This window comes from Lepus europaeus, chromosome 7 (assembly GCF_033115175.1).
Source record: "Lepus europaeus isolate LE1 chromosome 7, mLepTim1.pri, whole genome shotgun sequence".
NCBI lineage: Eukaryota > Metazoa > Chordata > Mammalia > Lagomorpha > Leporidae > Lepus > Lepus europaeus.
Window position 1 is genome coordinate 128,008,071 of NC_084833.1, and position 22,757 is coordinate 128,030,827.

Sequence of the window (22,757 nt, forward strand, 5' to 3'; positions counted from 1 at the left end):
GCAAATAAAAAAGGCATGGTGAATTTAGTTTCATATTAAGAGAGAAGTGTAAAAAAGAGCATTTGTCTGAGATCGTTCACTCCAGAGAGTTTAAGCCCCTTAAAATAAAGATTTTTGTATTAATTGTATGTTAGCAATCATTGAGCGTTTTATTATTGTGCAGCTACTGGACTAGATTACATGTAAATCTCACAATGTATGGTTTGTATTTTATAAAGGTAACCGAGGTTAAGGAAGTAACTTGTTGAAAATAACCCTGCTTTGAAGTGCCACAGTTGAATGACTGATAACCAAAACCACTAGTTAGGAATATTCCCAAATATTCTTAGCATTCTAATGTATTACCAGAGATTTCATGCATAAATATATAAAGTTCAACCTACATAATTACATATTTTCAATGTGTTCATCTTGGGGTGAGGAATTTTGCACACTCATTTTCTTATTTACTCAGTTAACGGCTTGCTACATTGAACCATCTTTGTTGCTTTTACTGGGGCACTCTGCATGAATAAGACAAATTTATCCTGCCTATAGAGCTTGCACTGCAGTGAGGGAAACATTTAATATGTAAATCATTACAACCTACAGGTATTTTGCAGAGAGGCCAGTGACTGGGATAGAAGAGGAGGGTGCTATTTTGGGGTGATATCTCTGAGGCAATGGCATTTCAGCAGAAACCTCAAGGTCAAGAAGGAACCATTGATGCAAAGATGAGAGAGAAAAGCAGCCCAGAGAGAAAACAAAATTTACCCAGAAATTAAAACGTAGTTTGGACTTTGGCATGTGTGAGAAACTTAACGGAAACCTATATAATGATCATGGTGAGCACAGGAAATGTGGCATGCAATAAACTGAAAGACTTAGGCAAGAGCTTGAATGTGCAGGGTCTTTTAAGTTTTATTTATTTATGTATTCAAAAGGCAGAAGGAGAGAGATCGAGAGTTTCTAATCACTCTTTCATGACCCAAATGCCCGCAATAGCTGGGGCTGGGCCAGGCTGAAGGCAGGAGCCTGGACTTCCATCCAGGTCTCTCACGTGGGTGGCAGGAGCCCAAGTACTTGACAGCATCTGCTGCCTCCTAGGTGTATTAGCAAGAAGCTGGATGGGAAGCAGAAATGGCCTCCATCCCAGAAACTTTGATAGGGGAAGCAGGTGTCCCATGTGACTGACTTAATGGGCTGCACCACATTGCCTGACCCATGATGGTCTGTTAAACCTTGATGTATACATTTTTAACTGCAGTGGGAAAATGAAGACTTAAAGGAAATGACACAATTTAAGTTTTATCATATTACTGCTTTGTATTGATGTGTTTGGGGGAGAAGATAGTATTTTTATTTAATGAGGACCTATACTCTGCCAGGTTCTGTTCTAAATGCTTTCCAAATATTAAGTCATTTAATCCTCATCCATGGAAATATGGTTATTATCATCCCTGTTTTTACACAGCAAAACTGACACCAGGCTAAGTACTTGGCCAAAGTGACTCAGCTAGTAACTGACAGAGCTAACATTTGAACCCATGGAAGTGGGAACATTAAGGGAGACCAATGAGATGGCAGTAGTGGAGATGAAGATAAGAGGACAAATTTGATTTCCCTCACTAAAGGAGAGGAAGCAAACAGAAGAGTGAGTAATTGCAGGGGCCATGGTGCCATTTTCTGGAGGTGTGGAAGACTAGGGTAGGGAATGGCACTGGGAGATTCAATAATTTCACACCTTAATGTTATTTATAAAAGTAGAAATTGTACTTTATTCAAGGTAATTTTAATTTAATAAAACTACTTTACCAACAACAACAACAACAAAAAGAGAAAGACCAGTTATCTTTTCTATACATCAGCTCTTAAGGGGAGTATACTGTCCATGTCTCTATTATTTATCAATATGTGTCATGACTTTAAAAACTTGTCTTTGATCATGTCAAATTTCTGCTTTTTGAGTACAGCTCTGGCTGTGTTTTTTACTTCCCAAAATTTGTCCACACAGATGTACTTATTTCTGTACTCAATGCCATATCACAATGGTGGTTTATATCATCACAATTTATTATGACTACCAAAAGATAGATTTGTGATATCACAATAGTTCCTATGAGTTCAAAACTGACTATGACATCACAATGGTAGCTTTATAATATCACAATATGTTATTGACATAAGAATTGATTATAATATTACAATGATAGTTTCATAACACTACAATAACTTTGAAGACTTCACATTGATCATGACATCAACTGTTGGATTATGACATCACAATGATTGTGATATCCCAGTTGATTATGTCATCACAAGGATTTTTTTTGACAGGCAGAGTGGATAGTGAGAGAGAGACAGAGAGAAAGGTCTTCCTTTTTGCCGTTGGTTCACTCTCCAATGGCCACTGTGGCCGGCACATCACGCTGATCCAAAGCTTGGAGCCAGGTGATTCTCCTGGTCTCCCATGCAGGTGCAGGGCCCAAGGACTTGGGCCATCCTCCACTGCCTTTGTGAGCCATAGCAGAGATCTGGCCTGGAAGAGGGGCAACCAGGGTAGAATCTGGTGCCCCAACTGGGACTAGAACCCGGTGTGCCAGGGCCGCAAGGCAGAAGATTAGCATGTTGAGCCATGGCGCCAGCCCACAAGGATATTTATGACATCACAATTGATGATGACATAACAATGGTAGCTTTATGACAATACAAGTATATATTATAGCAGATTAGGGAGTGACATACTTTGCAGGGCCAGAAAAAAACAGATGAATAGTGTAGGTGGTAAAAACTTGGTGGAAAAGTGGAGAGAAAACTGCCTGGGAAGCCTCATGTGAGAATGGTAATGGCTTGAACTTGCATGGTGAGTGCTAATGTGCTAACATGCAGCCAGAGAACTCAGAAAAACAGAGCCACTCATCCAGCTTTATAGAAGAGGTCTTCCATCTAATGGTTCACTCCCTAGATGTCTGCAATGGCCAGAGCTGTGCCAATCTGAAGCCAGGAGCCAGGAGCTTCTTCCAGGTCTTTTACATGGGTGCAGGGGCCCAAGGACTTGGGCCATCTTCTACTGCTCTCCCAGGCCAAAGCAGAGAGCTGGATCAGAAGTGGAGCAGCCAGGTCTCGAACCAGTCCCCATATGTGATGCCGGTGCTTCAGGCCAGGTTGTTAACCCTCTGCACCACAGCAATGGTCCCAAATTACAACATCCTTTTATGATGAAAACCTCAAGGAAAATGCGTATAGAAGGAACATTTTTTCAGCACAATCAAGGCAATATAAGACCAATCCATGGTAAGCATCCTACTGAATAGAGAAAAGCTGTCAACACCCCTACTAAAATATGAAAACCAAAAAAAGGTGTTCACTCTCACTATTGTTATTCAATATAATTCTGAAAATTTTAATTAAAAGCATTAGACAAGAACAAAATCAAAGGGATGGAAATTAGAAAAAAAGGAACTCAAATTATCCTTATTTGCAGATGACATAATCCTATATATAAGAGATCCAAAAAAACTCCAATGAGAGACTATTGGAACTCATAAAAGAGTTGGTAAAGTGGCACTATATAAAATCAACACAGAAAAATCAAGAGCCTTTGTATGCACAGACAATGCCATGGCTGAAAAAGAACTTGTAAGATCAGTACCATTCACAGTAGCACCAAAAATAATCAAATTCATCAAATATCTTGGAATAAAGTTAACCAAGGAATTCAAAGATTACTATGTTGAAAATTATATAACACTAAAGAATGAAATAGGCCAGCGCCACTGCTCACTAGGCTAATCTTCTGCCTGCGGCGCTGGCACTCCGGGTTCTAGTCTCGGTTGGGGTGCCAGTTCTGTCCTGGTTGCTTCTCTTCCAGTCCAGCTCTCTGCTGTGGCCTGGGAAGGTAGTGGAGGATGACCCAAGTGCTTGAGCCAAGCACCCACATGGGAGACCCGGAGGAAGCACCTGGCTCCTAGCTTCAGATTGGTGCAGGGCACCGGCCATAGAGGCCATTTGGGGGGTGAACCAATGGAAGGAAGACCTTTCTCTCTGTTTCTCTCACTGTCTAACTCTGCTTGTCAAAAAAGAAAAGAAAGAAAGAAATAGAAAAAGACATTCCACATTCATGGATTGGAAGAATCAACATCACCAAAATATCCATACTTACCAAATCAGTTTAGAGATTCAATACGATATCAATCAAAATTTCTATGACATTCTTTTCAGATCCAGAAAAAATGATGCTAGAATTCATATGAAAACACAAGAGGCCCTGCAATCTTGTACAACAAAAACAAAGCTAGAGGCATCACAACCCTGGATTTCAAGACAAACTACAGGATCATAAAATAGCCCGGTACTGGCACAAAAACAAATGTATAGATTAATGGAAGAGCATAGAAACTCCCAAATTCAATCCATGTATCTATAGAAAGCTGTGATGTTATTATGTTTAATAAAACAGCAAAAATCAATCCATGTACAGGGATAGTCTCTTTAACAAATGATGCTGTAAAAGCTGGACCTCCAATTCTAGAAGTAGGAAATTGCACCCCTACTTTACACCCTACACAAAAATCCACTAAAATGGATAAAGGAATTAAATCTATGACCTGATATCATTAAATTATCATTGAACAGTGAGGAAACTCTGCAAATCATTGGCATAGGCAAAGACTTCTTGGATAGACCCCAGAAGCACAGGCAACCAAAACCAAAATCAACAAATGGGATTAATCAAGCTGAAACGCTTCTGCCCTGCAAAGACGCACTCAACAAAATGAAGAGGCAATTGAAAGAATGGGAGAATATATTTGCAAACTGTGCAACTGATAAAGGGTTAACATCCAGAATATATGAAAAGCTCAAGGAACTCAACAACAACACAATAAACAATGCAATAAAGAAATGGACAAGGAACATAAACAGGTGTTTTTCAAGAGAGGAAATTTAGATGGGAAACAGACACTTGGGAAAAAGTTCAGGTTCACAGCCACCAGGAAAATGCACATCAAAACCACAATGAGGTTTGTCTCACTCCAGTTAGAATGGCTCTCATACAGAAAACAATAATCAACAAATGCTGGCAAGGATGTGGCAAAAAAAGTACTCTGATCCACTGCTCATGGGAATGTAAACTGATGCAACCACTCTGGAAGGCAGTATGGAGATAACTCAGAAACTTGAGTATAGACCTTCCATATTAGCCTGCCATTCCATGCCTGGCAATTTAACCAAACCAAAAGATTAGTACATGAAAGAGTTACTTGTACCCCCAAGTTCATTGCAGCTCAATTCACAATAGCTAAGATATGGAATCAACCCAGCTGTCCATAAGCTAGGCACTGAATAAAGGAATTATTGTATATATGCACTATGGAGTACTACTCAGCTGTAAAAGCAAATAAAAAAGTGAAATCCTTTATTTTGCAACAAGATGATCACCACTGCATACCATTATACTTAGTGAAATATGCAAGTCTAGAGCCGGCGCCGCAGCTCAATAGGCTAATCCTCCGCCTTGCAGTGCCAGCACACTGGGTTCTAGTCCCAGTCGGGGCACCGATTCTGTCCCAGTTGCCCCTCTTCCAGGCCAGCTCTCTGCTGTGGCCAGGGAGTGCAGTGGAGGATGGCCCAAGTCCTTGGGCCCTGCACCCCATGGAAGACCAGGAGAAGCACCTGGCTCCTGCCATCGGATCAGCGTGGTGCGCCGGCCGCAGCGCGCCTACCACGGCAGCCATTGGAGAGTGAACCAACGGCAAAAGGAAGACCTTTCTCTCTCTCTCTCTCTCTCTCTCTCTCTCTCTCACTGTCCACTCTGCCTGTAAAAAAAAAGAAAAAGAAATATGCAAGTCCCAAAAAAACAAATGCCATATGTTTTCCCTGATCTGATGCAACTAACAGAATACCTGAAATGTAATGTATTCAAGCAAGATTGTCATGTGGAGAATGGATGATTGTTTGTAGCCCTTGTTTATTCCATTGATGAACAATCTTCAGTTTTGCTTTGTTTTGTTTTGTTTTCCTTCTCTTCAAGTTGTTTGCTGAAATCTTCTACTTAGAGTAGGGCTAATTATAAGATCACTAAGTGAATTGATAATAGATCATCATAAAAATTAAGAATGGGAATCTGAGAAGGGTGGGAAGATTGGAATGTGGGCAGGAAGGAGGGAAAGCCCCATTTTGTTCCTAAACCTGCGTACATGAAATATATGAAACTTGAATCACTTAAATTTTAAAAAAGACTACATAATGTTTACATCATCAAATGGTTGGCTTATGACATCACAATGATTGTTTTTCATATTTCAGTTCATTATGCCAGCACGAGATCTTATAACATCACAATTGATTATAACATAACAATGGTAGCTTTATGACAACAATAGTATGCTATACCATCACAATATTGGTTTATTCTATCACAATTTATTTTATGACATCTAATTGGTTATAACATGATAATCATCAATTGTGACATCAGAAGTGATACAAGATCCCAATGGTTTATATGGCATAACAATTGCTTATGATATCACAATGGTGAGTTATGGCAACACAAACTGATTATGACTTCAGATTGGTAGATGTATAACATCACAGTGGTCTTTATGAGTTGATTATGACATCACAATGATAGATATATGATATAACAATGATAGAATGACTAAATGATAGAAATGATAGAAAATTACAAGGGATTTAATGAAATCACAATTGATTATGACATAATGATAGGTTTGACATTTATAAATAACATGGTTTTTCATGATGTGATATCTGTTGACATCAAAATGGTTTTAATTACATCGCAGTTTATTATAACATGATATTGGTAGTTTTACGACATTACAATGGAAGCTTAGGATATCAAAATATTGGTTCATTATTTCACAGTTGATTGTAACATCTCAATGGAAATTCATATCATGCCCACCCAGTGGTCATTTATGACATCCCAATTATTACTGCACGAGGATAGTTTTGTGATATCAGAATGATATTCATTTCATTATGACCACATTATGTTTGGTCTATATATATTTATGGCAGGACAATATTAGTATATGACATGAAAATAGTTTTCATAATATCAGAATTTTTTATATCTTCAATATTGTGGTATATGACATCACATTTGATTATGCCATCACAATGGTGGTGGTTTATGACATAGTAATTGACTAAGATATATTATAGATTTATGAGGTCATAATGGTTTTGTTAATTCATAATTGAATATGACATCATAATAATTAGTTTATGGGATCACAATTAATTATGATGTCAAAGTGGTAAGTTTATGATGCCCCAGTTATTTCAACAACTTCACAATTGATTATGAGACTACAAGGGTAGTTTTGTGAGATCACAATCATCATTATGGCAACATGAGTGTTGTTTATGACATCACAATTGATCATAATGTCACAATGGCAGGTTTATGATACAGGAATTATTGGTATATGTAATTATAAGTTTATTACAGTATAAGGCATTTTATATCATCTCAATACTGATCTATGACATAATTTTTTATGACATCACTACCAATTACAGTACCACCAAAATGGCCTATGACATTTCAATTGATTCTGGTATTACAACATTGGATTTATGGCATCACAATGGCTTTTATGACTTGGCACTTGATAATAACATCACAGTAGTTGGATTATAATGTCACAATGGTGATTTATCAAATCCTGATTGATTATATCACTATGATTTCAATGATGTCACAATTGATTATAACATAACAATGGTAGTTTTATAAAATCATAGATTTTACATGTCGCAACAATATACTTATACTTCTCAATCATTTTATGACATCACAATTGACTACAACATGAGGACGATAGTGAATGAAAATTTATTATGCCATCATAATATTTGTGACATCAGAATATTGGTTTATCACATAAGAATAGTTTTAACATCATCATAGATTTTGACATTGCATGGAGGTTCATAACATTACAATTGATTATGATATCACAATGGTAAGTTTATGATGTCCCAATTGGTTCAGTGACTTCACAGAAGTAGTTTTATTTATTTATTTATTTATTTATTTATTTATTTTGATAGGCAGAGTTAGACAGTGAGAGAGAGAGACAGAGAGAAAGGTCTTCCTTTTTCTGCTGGTTCACACCCCCAAGTGGCCGCTACAGTTGGCGCACTGCACTGATCCGAAGCCAGGAGCCAGGTGCCTCCTCCTTGTCCCCCATGTAGGTGCAGGGCCCAAGGACCTGGGCCATCCTCCACTGCACTCCTGGGCTACAGCAGAGAGCTGGACTGGAAGAGGGGCAACCGGGACAGAATCCGGTGCCCCAACTGGGACTAGAACCTGGGGTGCTGGTGCTGCAGGTGGAGGATTAGCCTAGTGAGCTGTGGTGCCAGCCTCAGGGGTAGTTTTATAACATCACAAAGATCATTATGACACCACACCCATGAGGAAAATTATATTCTCACTTTAAAACTTTCTTTCCCTTTGGTCTGAAAGGGAGGTTTTTTCTACTTACTGTATACTTTGCTGATGGCGAAGTGAATCTAGCTATGAGATTATTATTTAAGTTCTTATTTTGGCTATGCTATTACAGAAAAATGTTAGCCATCTCTTTTATAGGGTCTAAAGATTAAATTGTGCGTCCTACAGATTCCTTCATAATAGATTTAGTTTCCTATCTTGAAGAGAATAGAGAAATGAAAGAACAAGTTGGGCTTAGAATAGAGAAATAAGGGAGCAAGTCCTAGATCGCTTGCTGACAATAGCAATATTACATGAATACTTAGCAAACAGTTTCAACCATTAGATAACAACTTAAGAAAACATTTACCAGAAGGTCCAATGCCTTCTATAAATTTTAAGAATCATGTATTTGAAAATACCTCTTAAATATCTAACATGGTGTAGTTTGTTTAACCAGCAAACTTAAGCACAACCATATAAAATGTTTTTAGTTTCTTTCTACCTACAAGTTTAAAACATATGATACATAGATTCAGGTCACTCAAATTAAAATGTATCTTTGATTGATTTTAGCAGCTTAAATTTATGGACAATCTTATCTATAAGCCATTTAAAATAAGACTCTTAATAAAATTTCCCCATGTGGACATACAATATGTACACACATTTAACATAGCATAATAGACCAATATAGCGTTTTTAATAATAGCTTTTAAAATCTTTAACTCTTTTTGTAGATTGCCAATTGATTTGAATTGCTTTTTTAGTAACCTCAGTTAACCATACTTTCTCTCAGTTGGTACTGTTAATACATTATTGGCTTCATCTGTTTACAGAGCCATCCCAAAGTACTGAATACAATGGAAGTGGCTGGAGAAAGTCCATAGGAACCCATAGGAGGACAGCTACACACAGAACCAACAACGCTTTAGTTTTATGAGCAGCAAATCATATATAACTGTGGATGACAAAAGACTTTAAGTCGCCATGTTTAAAATTATAAACTCATAGACCAAATTTGATCTTGTTACAAGGTGATTATTCAAATCTTTGAAAATAAGCACATATTTACATAACCCATAGATCTTAATAAAAATTCAGCTGTTTTTGAACAATTAGAATTTAACAGACATCAAGAGAACACAATAGATTACTTTAACACATTGCTTTAACAGAGCATTAGAGTTTAATTCTATGTCAAAGATAAATTGAGCTTCCTGTGATCTTTTGCTGTGAGGTTTCCTTCCTTTACCTTCTTTCATATTGGTGACCATGTTTCTGTGTTTCTGTGTGTAACACATCTTTAAGCATCTTTTGCAGGGCAGGATGAGTGGCAACAAATTCTTTCAGTTTCTGTTTGCTATGAAAAGTCTTAATTTCACCTTCATTCACAAATGAGAGCTTTGCAGGATATAGTATTCTGGGCTGGCAGTTGTTCTCTCTTAGTACCTGGGCTATGTCTCGCCATTCCCTTCTAGCTTGTAGGGTTTCTGATGAGAAGTCTGCTGTGAGTCTAATTGGAGATCCTCTGAGAGTAATCTGACGTTTCTCTCTTGCATCTTTTAGGATCTTTTCTTTGTGTTTCACTGTGGTGAGTTTGATTACAACATGTCGTGGTGAGGATCTCTTTTGGTCATGTTTATTAGGGGTTCTATAAGCTTCCTGTACTAAGATGCCTCTGTCCTTCTCCAAACCTGGGAAATTTTCTGCTAGTATCTCACTGAAAATGCCTTCTAATCCTTTCTCCCTCTCCATGCCTTCAGGAACTCCTAGAACTCGAATGTTGGGTTTTTTAATAGTATCCTGTAGATTCCCGACAATATTTTTTAGATTTCTGATTTCTTCTTCTTTTCTTTGGTTTGCCTGTTTCCTTTCCTGTTCTCTGTCTTCTAAGTCCGATATTCTCTCTTCTGCTTCGCCCATTCTGTTTTTAAGGCTCTCTAATGTGTTTGTCATTTGATCTATTGAATTCTTCATTTCATTATGATTTCTCGTCACTATCAGAGTTTCTTGTTCCACTAGTTGTTTCATTTCATTTTGATTCCTCCTTAATATTTCATTTTCACGAGAGAGATTTTCTATCTTGTCCATGAAGGATTTCTGTAGTTCAAGAATTTGTTTTTGAGAAGTTCTTAATGTTCTTAGCAATTTTTTGAGATCCGCTTCTTGCATTTCTTCGATCTCATCATCTTCATAATCTTGAATTGGGGTGTCTTTTTCATTTGGGGGCGTCATAGTGTCTTCCTTGTTCTTGTTAGCTTGGTTTTTGTGTTTGTTGTTTGGCATGTTGGAGATATTTGGTTTCTTCACTGTGGTGTTTTTTCTTGTTACACTATGGCTCCTTATTAAGTGGACTGTCTGCTTTCGGTGGAGCCTTAGAGGCTTGAGATGAGTGTGGACTGAGAGCTGTGTTTGGTTCCTCAGGGTTGAGGGTGTGTCAAAGATGACACTCCCAGGTTAGGCGTGGTAAATCTCTCTTTCTTTTTTTGATTCAAAAGGGAAGTAATTCCGCACAGCTGAACGTAATTGGAGGTAGTAATTAGCAGGCAAATGATATACCCACAGGAGCCAGAGATCGGAAGCTCTTTCCCAAGGACCACACAGGGAATCTCTGCTGCCCTCAGTGTGGGCTCCAATTCTCCTGCAGTCTCCCACTGGGTTGCCAAGTTAGATGCTAATCTCCAGTTATTTCACCCCTCCCCCCAGAGTCAGGTTTTTCTGCTAGGCTCAGGGCCGGTGCAGACCTGAGGTCGCCCTGCTTATGACGTTTGTCCAAAATGGCGCCTGCTCTTTGTCTTGCTCGCCTTTGAGAGGTGAGCGGAGAGAGAGAGACTCGTGTCCGTATCGGTCACTTTTTTTTTTCCTCTCTCTCTTCTAGTTAGCCTGGTGAACTTTTCCCCACGGAGTTTCAAGCCTCGTTCCCTCTAGCCTCCTCTTTCCGCTTGCCCGCTGGTGTCTCGGGCTATGGAGGTTCGGCTCACCTCGCGTTCCAGCGCTGGTGCGTTGAGTCTGCCGCTGCTGTCCCGAACTTGGGCTCCCACGCTCTCCACACAGGTCCACTGTGAATCACTAGTTCCGGAAGAGTTTCCTCTGCTGTTTCTTCCCCTACTCTTCCTTGACCCTGCAGTATCTCCACTTATATTAACGTGTGTCATGACGAACTATCAATGTGCTTCCTTCCTATTCCGCCATCTTGCCGCTCTCCGAAAGGTCTTCCTTTTGCCGTTGGTTCACCCTCCAATGGCCGCCGCGGTAGGTGCGCTGCGGCCAGCGCACCGTGCCCATCCGATGGTAGGAGCCAGGTGCTTATCCTGGTCTCGCATGGGGTGCAGGGCCCAAGGACTTGGGCCATCCTCCACTGCACTCCCTGGCCACAGCAGAGAGCTGGCCTGGAAGAGGGGCAACTGGGACAGGATCGGTGCCCCAACCGGGACTAGAACCTGGTGTGCTGGTGCCGCAAGGTGGAGGATTAGCCTACTGAGCTGCGGCGCCGGCCATAATTCTGGTTTTTAAAATTACAATGGAATTTATGACATTACAATAGAATATAACATAATAGTGGTTTATGCTATTACAATTTTGACTTGCAAGTCTACTACAAATTGTGGTTTATGATAAACTGATGTTTTTTTTCATTTCACAATTGATTTTGTAGTCACCATGATCATTATTGCCATCACAGTAGATTTTGACTACACAATGGTGTTTATGGCACCACAACTGATCATGACATTACAATGTTAGGTTTATAATATCACAATGGTAGTTTGTTACATCCCAATAAATAAATTATGACATCAAAAGCATATTTGCATCACAGATTATTATGATATAACAATGATAGTTTTATGATATCACTCTAGATTTTTATGACATCACAATAGACTTCGAGATAACAATTATTTTATGATGTCAAAGTTGATTTTATCTGAAAACCAATGGTGGTTTATGAATTGAAAATTGATTATGATATATCTATGGTTGCTGCATGATATCAAAATGATTTTATGACATAAAAATTAACTATGAAATCACAATGGTGATTTATAACATCATAGTAGATTATGGTGTAACAATTTTGATGAGTCCATGATTGATATGATGTTACAATTTACATATATGAGGCCACAGTACCATTTTATGGCATCACAATGATTTTGTGACAACATAATTGATTGTGATGTCACAATGGTAGCTTTACTATATCACAATGTTTTTATGTCATAATTTGGTTTATGTAACCACACTGGTTTTTATGATGATGAAACTGATGTTAGCATCCTATTGGTGTTTTATGACATCATAATTGATCTGACATCCAATTGATAGGTTTATGGGACAACATTTGATTTATAACTTCCCAACTGACAATGAAAGCACAATGCTAGGAACATAATACCACAGTGGTGGTTTATCACATCTGAATACAATACATTATGATATAGAAATTTAGCCAGTGCTGGGGCTCAACAGGCCAATCCTCCGCCTAGCAGCACTGGTACACCGGGTTCTAGTCCCAGTTGGGGCACCAGATTCTGTCCCGGTTGCCCCTCTTCCAATGTAGCTCTCTGCTGTGGCCCGGGAGTGCAGTGGAGGATGGCCCAAGTGCTTGGGCCCTGCACCACATGGGAGACCAGGAGAAGCACCTGGCTCCAGCTTTCGGATCAGTGTGGTGCGCCGGAAGCAGTGTGCCAGCCGTGGCAGCATTGGAGGGTGAACCAACGGCACAGGAAGACCTTTCTCTCTCTCTCTCTCACTGTCCACTCTGCCTGTCAAAAATTAAAAATTAAAAAAAAGAAATTTAGATTATGATGTCACCATGTCTTTTATATTATCATAATTAATTTTTAACTATCTATCAATCCTTTTTTTTCTCTTGTCCAATTTAATGCATGTATTTAAGTTAACTGTTTAGAGGAGGCTTCACCACATAGTACCCAGTCCTCACATTTTTAAAGGGAAATCACCCTTTTCCTTTAAAAGTACTTTTAGAAATATGTAAAAAATAGAAATGGGACTGCTAAAACATAATGCATATTTTATAATAAGAAGCATGTCTTTGCCCCTTTAATGTGCCATATGGGGAATGGCATCTTGTAACCCAGAGCCACTTCATTTCAAGTCCAATATAAAAGGACTGTTATGGAATGAAATGTCTGCACAATGCCTTGGAGCAGTTAAAATCTGCTACATGCAACTCAGGCTATAAAGCACTCAAGACTTGGTAGCTTTTCTGCATTTGAGTACCCATCCCATTTCTAATGAAAATTAACATTTACAGAGTGCATTTACATACACTATAATACAGGAATGATGCCCCTTTGCCAGAAGGTAAAATTGTACATTTTTTTTGCTATTTCTTGGTTACAACTTGATTATATATTTTTTTAAATTATTTGACAGGTAGAGTGAGAGAGAGAGAGAGAGAGAGAGAGAGAGAGAGAAAGGTCTTCCCTCCATTGGTTTACTCCCCAAATTACTGCAATGGCCAGAACTGTGCTGATCCGAAAGCAGGAGCCAGGTGCCTCTTCCTGATCTCCCTGCGGGTGCAGGGTCCCATGCATTTGGGCCATCTTCCATTGCACTCCTGGGCCACAACAGAGAGCTGGACTGGAAGAGGAGCAACTGAGACTAGAACCTAGCACCCATATGAGATGCCAGCAACACAGGCAGAGTATTAACCAAGTGAGTCACGGTGCTGGCCCTTGATAATATCTTATGATTGTAAGTTATAGAGTACTCAGCTAAAATATTTCTTCATAAATAGTTACAAAACCTGCCAAAACACAAATAAGAAAGTATTTTTTATTCAAATAAATGACACCTGAATGTCACACAGCACAGGAAACAATGCTTAGAGACCAGAAGAGAGTGGGCAGTGAACTACTTAGCTAAAGACAAAAGACTACCCTTCCTCAGGGCCACAGTGTACAGAAAGAAACATCTCAAACAACAGTACCTCAAAGCAAAATAAAGGTCTGAGGATGAAGCCCCCTCACTCGCAATCCTGTTAAAGAATGAGAGTCATCTTTTAGGTCCAATGTACTGGAAAACATTTGGTAGCACAGAATGCTATATTTGTAGAATTTGCTAAGAATTCAACCACAGATGCCAAAGGCATTCACCAGCAGAGGATTACATTTCTGGAACCGCTTCTAACTTTGGGATCAGGAAATCTGTGAACTGTGCAACATCTTCATGGGGCCAGCCATACCCTTCCACAAGTACATCAAACAGGCTCAAGGGCTTCAGCTTGGTGAAGTGCCACAGTTCTCCATGCATGCCATACTCCAAATGTCAGCAGGTGTTCTGTAACCTGTGCCTATCAAAACCTCTATGGACCTATACTACCATGTCTGGATGTCTTCTGTGAAGTGTTTATACACCATTTGACAATTTTTACTCTAATTTTATCTACTTTCCAAGGATCTAGAGGTTCACCAACAAGTCAGCTGCCTGAGTTTTTGTTTTTTTGGCAAATCTCCAGTACAGGAGGCTGAAACAGTCCTGTTTCTGTCATGGGAGAACTGCTTTTCTCTTGCTTGGTCAGTGGTGATACCTCTGACAGGACAGAGCTGTAGGCCACAGGTTCTTAGGGCCCTCCTGAGAACAGGGAAGTAGGAAACTTGGGAAGCTGTGACTTGGGAATTTTATGTTCTATTTGGCAATTCACTGAACTGTTCATAGAAGCTGCTCTATGTGTGATCACTTTCTGCATTTGGCCCATCAGGGTTATACTCATTGGGATTTGGGCAGTCATCTTCATCATCTTCTTCCTCCTCCAGCTGCTGCTCCAGTGAATAGGGTCCATTCTCTATACAGTTGGTTTTTGGGGATTATATCTATGTGGGATCTAGGTTTGCAAGTTCCTGTTGGACATCTTCATCTTTCTCAATGTTTCCTTTCTTGGCGTCTTCTTTCTCACCTTGGTCCTCAGCTTCACCGCTGTCCTTTGTGGTCTCCTCCTTGGCAGCCTCCTCCAATTCTGCCACTTTTAGTTGCACTTCTGGGTGGTATTCACCATCTTACTCATTGGAAGATACAACTGAGGTGATGTTTTCTTCTATTATTTTCCTTTCAGCTCCGCACTCCAGTTCTATCTCCTGCAGGCATTTCTCCAATAATATTGCCCACCTCTTCTGCTTCTTTTTCAGCTTTTTCTTTTTGTTTTTAGTCATTTTTCCTATAGGTTTTTGCTGTGGAGACGTACTTACTGCAGACCCTGAAGGAGGAGGAGCACCTGCTTTCTGCCATTCAGTGGACTTGGCAGCCATTCTTATCACGTAGGAATCATCCACATACATTAGAATGTTTTCAGGCTTTATGTCAGTGTGAATGATCTTGTGTTTACTGTGCAGATAAACTAACCCTTGAAGGACCTGTCAAATGATACTCTTCACACAGCACACTGGGAGGCCTTGATAGTTGACTTGATGATCCATTGAAGGAGATGGTGGCCAAGCACTTCAGATACTGTGTAGACATGCATTCCATTCATGTCTGAAATCTTGAAGTTGTCAATGAGCTGGACTACCATGTCTGTGGGTCACTGGGATCACTTTCTTGAACACATTTGAAGAATTTTATTTCATCCAAGGCTGTTTCTATATAATCTTGGGCACTTTTACAAGTTTCATAGCAACAGATCTTTTCCAATGCATATCCCAACACAGCCAGACAGCAGAGAAGTGCCTCCCTCCAGGCTTCCTAATAACATGATAACGGCCATTGAAGATGACTCCAATTTTCACTGGATGACAGGCACCTTTGCAGTAGTCCATGGGGTCCTCTTGCTCCTCATCATTTGACCCCTTCCTCTGGCTTTGGGGCTGTGGGTCTGGCAGAGGTGGCAAAGGTGGTGGCGGTGGCAGTAGTCAAGGAAATAAAGGCGCTGTCTGCTGATGCTCTGGCTTTTTCGAATGTTTCTCTTACCTGCTTCCATTTTCAGGCCTGAATGGCTAGCGCTTTCCCAGAACTCATTGCTACGCGGTGCAAGTGGGGTGGCGGGCTTCATGGTGGTGGCAGCTGCGGACGTCATGCAGGAGCTGAGGTGAGCCAAGCCAAGCCAAGCCAAGCCAGGGTGCAGCCTCTCCTCGCTCTGCCACTGGAGGAGGCTGAACTATGCCTCTGCTGCTGTTGCCACCATGGCCACCACCGCTGCCACTGCTCCAGCCCTCTCAATTCTTTCCACAACAGTGCATTTGATTACAAAATTATAACGATGGCTTTATGAAATCACAATGGAAATCTATATCACAATTGCTTATGTCATCACAACTGTGATTTCAGAATTGTTGGTTTATGTTTTCATAATAGATTTATAACTATAGTTCTTGATGACAGAACAATAGTTACTTTATAACATCATTATAGGACTTTATGAGATCAAAATATTTGTTTTTATTTATTTATTTAACTTTTATTTAGCAAATATAAATTTCCAAAGTACATCTTATGGATTACAATGGCTTTTTCCCCCACATAACTTCGCTCCCACCTGTAACCTTCCCAACTCTTGCTCCCTCTCCCATTCCATTCACATCAAGATTCATTTTCAATTATCTTTATATATAGAAGATCAATTTAGTATATATTAGGTAAAGATTTCATCAGTTTGCACCCACACAGAACATAAAGTCTAAAATACTGTTTGAGTACTAGTTATAGCATTAATTCACATTGGACAACACATTAAAGAAAGGGATCCTACATGAGGAGTAAGTGCACAGTGACTCCTGTTGTTGACTTAACAAATTGACATTCTTGTTTATGGCATCAGTAATCTCTGTAGGCTCTTCTTTTTTTTTAACTTTTATTTAGTAAATATAAACTTCCAAAGTACTGTTTATGGATTACAATCTCTGTAATTAACACTCAATTATACTCAGGCATTCAAATTTAAACAAAATATGATCTCTGTTAATAATTGTTCACTGTTAGTAAAATTTCATTAATTCATTTTTATTATTACATATATACACACTATTTATTTTTTTGTTTTTTTTTTAATCTTTTATTTAGTAAATATAAATTTCCAAAGTACAGTTTATGGAGATCAGAATATTTGTATGGGAGCATAAAGGTTTCCTGACATCACAATTGATTATTACATCATAATGCTGCTTTATGATTCACAATTGATTATGATATACACTGGTTGTTTATGATATAATTAAGTATGATGTCCTATGATAAATTTATTATCTCATAAAGATTTTATGAATTCACAATTGATTATGTTATCACAGTGATAGATTTATCACTGGCAGTTGATGATGTCCCAGGTGATTATAAATCAAAAGGAATGTTATGATATCACAGCTAATCATTACCTGACAATATAACTTTAAACACCACAGTGGCCTTTGATGTCACAAAATATTGGTTTATTAAACCATATACTGTAAACATATATATGACACCACAATTTACTATAACATCATAATTACAGTTTGTGGCATAACAATTGATTATCATGACTCAGTAGTGTGTTTATGATGCCACAGTTTTTTGAGCGATTTCACAGTGATGATGAACAATGGCAGACTTTTATCATGATTTATCACATTTTAATTGGTTATGATATCTGAAGGGTTTTTGCATCACAATTGATTAAGCCATAAGAATGATAGCTTATCACAATGTTTTATGACATCAAAATATATTTTGACCCTGCAAGATATTGGCATCAGCAAAGACTTCCTGGAAAAGACCCTGGAGGTGCAGGCAGTCAAAGCCAAAATTAACATTTGGGACTGCATCAAATTGAGAAATTTCTGTACTTCAAAAGAAACAGTCAGGAAAGTGAAGAGACAACCAACAGAATGGGAAAAAATATTTGCAAACTATGTAACAGATAAAGGATTAATAACCGGAATCTACAAAGAGATCAAGAAACTCCACAACATCAAAACAAACAACCCACTTAAGAGATGGGCCAAAGACCTCAATAGGCATTTTACAAAAGAGGAAATCCAAATGGCCAACAGACACATGAAAAAATGTTCAGGATCACTAGCCATCAGGGAAATGCAAATCAAAACCACATTGAACTTTCACCTCTCCCCGGTGAGAATGGCTCACATTCAGAAATCTACCAACAGAGGATGCTGGAGAGGATGTGGGGAAAAAGGGACACTACCCCACTGTTGCTGGGAATGCAAATTGGTTAAGCCACTATGGAAGTCTGTCTGGAGATTCCTCAGAAACCTGAACATAACCCTACCATACAACCCAGCCATCCCACTCCTTGGAATTTACCAAAGGAAATTAAATTGGCAAACAAAAAACCTGTCTGCACGTTAATGTTTATTGCTGCTCAATTCACAATAGCTAAGACCTGGAATCAACCTAAATGCCCATCAACAGTAGACTGGAAAAAGAAATTATGGGACATATACTCTATAGAATACTATACAGCAGTCAAAAACAATGAAACCCGGTCATTTGCAACAAAATGGAGGATCTGGAAAACATTATGCTGAGTGAAATAAGCCAGTCCCAAAGGGACAAATATCATATGTTCTCCATGATCAGTGACAACTAACCGAGCACCAAAAAGGAAACCTGTTGAAGTGAAATGGACACTATAAGACATGGTAACTTGATCAGCCCTTGTCCTGACTGTTGATGTACAATTTATCCCTTTTAGTATTTTTTGTTCTACTTAATACTATTGGTTGAACTCTGTAATTAACACACAATTATTCTTAGGTGTGTAAATTTAACTGAAAAGTGATCCCTGTTAAATATAAGAGTGGGAATAAGAGAGGGAGGAGATGTACAATTTAGGACATGCTCAAGCTGACTTGCCCCAAATGGTAGAGTTAGAAATGTGCCAGGGTATTCTAATACAATCCCATCAAGGTGGCATGTACCTATGCCATCTCACTAGTCCAAGTGGTCATCTTCAGTTCACAATTGATCACACTGATAGGTCTAAGAGTCAAAAGGATCACACAAACAAGACTAGTGTCTGCGAATACTAATAGACTAAAAAAAGGGAGAGAATTATCCAATGTGGGAAGTGGGATACACAGCACACTCATAGAATGGCAGATGTCCTAATCAGCACTCTGGCCTCAGAATCAGCCCTTAAGGCATTCAGATCTGGCTGAAGAGCCCATGAGAGTATTTTAAGTATGGAAAGCCAAGACACTCTGGAAAAAAAAAGAAGACCTAAATGAAAGTCTCTGTGAGTGAGATCCCAGTAGAAAGAATGGGCCATCAAAGAAGGAGGTACCTTTCTCTGAAGGAAGGAGAGAACTTCCACTTTGACTATGTCCTTGTCTAAATAAGATTGAAGTCGGTGAACTCAAAAGTCATCCATAGCCTTGGAAGCTCATGACTAGAGCCAAGGGAGATTACTGACGCCATAAACAAGAGTGTCAATTTGTTAAGTCAACAACAGGAGTCACTGTGCACTTACTCCTCATGTAGGATCCCTTTCTTTAATGTGTTGTCCAATGTGAATTAATGCTATAACTAGTACTCAAACAGTATTTTAGACTTTATGTTCTGTGTGGGTGCAAACTGATGAAATCTTTACCTAATATATACTAAATTGATCTTCTGTATATAAAGATAATTGAAAATGAATCTTGATGTGACTGGAATGGGAGAAGAAGCAGGAGATGGAAGGTTGCAGGTGGGAGCAAAGTTACATGGGGGAAAAAGCCATTGTAATTCATAAGCTGTACTTTGGAAATTTATATTTACTAAATAATAGTTTAAAAAGGGCACCTAAAAGAAAACCTGTAGAAGTGAAAATGACACTATCAGAAACAATGACTTGATTAGCACTTGTCCTGACTGTTGAGAAACAGCTAACTATTTTATTCTTTTCAGTATTTTTTGTTCTACTTCATACCATTGGTTGAACTCTTTAATTAACACATAATTATTTTTAGTTGTTTAAATTTAACTGAAAATCGATCCCTGTTAAAAATAAGAGTGGGAATAAATGATGGAGGAGAATGTACAGTTTGGCACATGCTCACTCTGACTTACCCTAATGGTAGAGCTAGAAACGTGCTATGGGACTCCAAATTTCATTACATTGGCAGGTATCAATCCCATCTTACTGATTAAAGTGATCAGTTTAAGTTAATAATTGATCATTAAGATAGGATTAAGTGTCAAAGGGATCATATAAATAACACCAGTGTCTGCTAATAATAATTGATAGAATTGAAAAGGAAAGAATGACCCAACATGGGAAGTGGAATACACAGCAGACTCATAGAATGGCAAATACCTGAAACAGCTCTCTGGCCTCAGAATCAGTCCTTAAGGCATTAGGATCTGGCTAAAAAGCCCATGTGAGTTTCTCGGGCATAGAAAGCAAAGACACTGTTTCAAAAAATGACCTAAATGAAAGATCTCTCTGAGTGAGATCCCAGTAGAAAGAACAGTCTATCACAGAATGAGGTACCTTTCTCTGAAGGGAGGGGAGAACTTCCATTTTGATTATGGTCTTGTCTAAATAAGGTCAGAGATTGTGAACTCAAGAGTCTTCCATAGCTTTGGCAGCTCATGACAAGAGCCTCCGGTGATTACTGACATCCTAATAAGAGTGTCAATGGTTAAATCAACAATAGGAGTCACTGTGCACTTACTCCCAATGTAGGATCTCTGTCCTTAATGTATTATATATACAAATTAATGTTAAAACTAGTATTCAAACAATACTTTACACTTTGTGTATTTGTGTGGGTACAATCTGATGAAATCATTACTTAGTATAAATGAAGTTGATCTTCTGTATATTAAGATAATTAAAAATATATTTTAATGAAGAATGGGATGGGAGAGGGAGTAGGAGGTGGGATGGTTTGCAGGTAGGGGGGAAATTATGGGGGCAAAAACCACTATAACCCAAAGTTGTACTTTCGAAATTTATCTTTATTAAATAATTTTTTAAATTATTAAATAAAAATTTTAAAAAACATAATGGATGCACCTGGAGATGATTATGCATAGTGAAATAACCCACTGACAAAAAAGACATTATGTATTTTCCTTTATATGTTATCTAATATAGAATACAAAAACCCACAATGCATAAAAATGAAATTGACATCATGATATAATCATTGTTTATATTGCTTCTCTTTTTTCTGTGGAATAATGGTTTTCCTATTTACTTGTTGAACTTTATTTTTAGTGGTCCATTAAGCCTGTGATTGTAAAGGACATTTTAATCTTATTGCAAAAACAAAAGAAAAAAGGGAAGAAAGGAGGGGAAATGGCGAGGGGGAAGGAAATGTGGTTGTATTCCTCAAGTTATATTTATAAACTGCATCAAAATTACTATCTTTATAGTAATAAAAATTTAAAATGAAATAAAATTCATTTGCCATTACTCTGAGAAGTAATGAGTAATTATAGTTGTACCACTGTACAAAAAGGAGATATGACACATTACTCTAAAGTAGACCAATAGAAGTACATTGAAAAAGGAAAGACAAAAAATATATCTCAGGAAAGATAAATTAAAGGTCATGTGATTACCACAATAATCTCTTTCTTTTTTAGCACAATTATTCTAAAGAAAATATGTATCTAAAACTATTCTATTGAGACTTTCAAAAACTGAACATAAGAATCTCAAATAATCAGAAAAGATAAAACTTTGTTATCTGAAAAAATGAATTATCAAAATTATCAGATGAATCTAGGATGCCTCTTAAAAATGTGTCCATGTTGGCTGTCAGCAAAAAGTGTAGTATTTGGGTTGAGTTGATGATCTCATGAAAAGGCCAACCAGGATGACTAGGCATTCACAGTGCTAAGGCTGGCTTAAAGCACAAAGTTATCATAGGTGTTAGCTATGAACTCAAATGCAAAAGCAAATAAAAAAGATGTTATGAAATAAAATATATTATGATTACTATGAAAAAATGAACAGTTTTTAGTAGCAATGATAGAATGACAAAAAGATAAAAAGCAGTTGAAAACTAGACTATTGGGGGGGTGCATTGTGACAGAGTGAGTAGTCACTGCTGTGCAGGCATCCCATATGGGTAAGAGTTCAAGTCCTGGTTGCTCCACTTCTGATCCAGCATTCCCTGCTGGGAAAGCAATAGATGCTGGATCAATTCCTTGGCCCCTGCATCAATATGTGAGACCTGGAAAAGTCTTCTGGCCTGTGGATTCAGTCTGGCTAAGCCTGGCCATTACAGGCATTAAAACAATGAATCAGGATGGAAGGTCTCTCTCCTCTATCTTTCTCTATCTCTCTCTCTCTCTCTCTCTCTCTCTCTCTCTCTTACTCTCACTCTTCCTCTCTGTCTCCATGTCACGTTGT

At 38.5% G+C, this 22,757-nt stretch overlaps 1 pseudogene; it reads right to left on the reverse strand.

The window, feature by feature from the left end:
• Positions 1-14,697: 14,697 nt before the first annotated feature.
• On the reverse strand, positions 14,698-16,429 carry LOC133764806 (SRSF protein kinase 2-like; annotated as a pseudogene).
• Between the last annotated feature and the right edge of the window lie 6,328 nt (positions 16,430-22,757).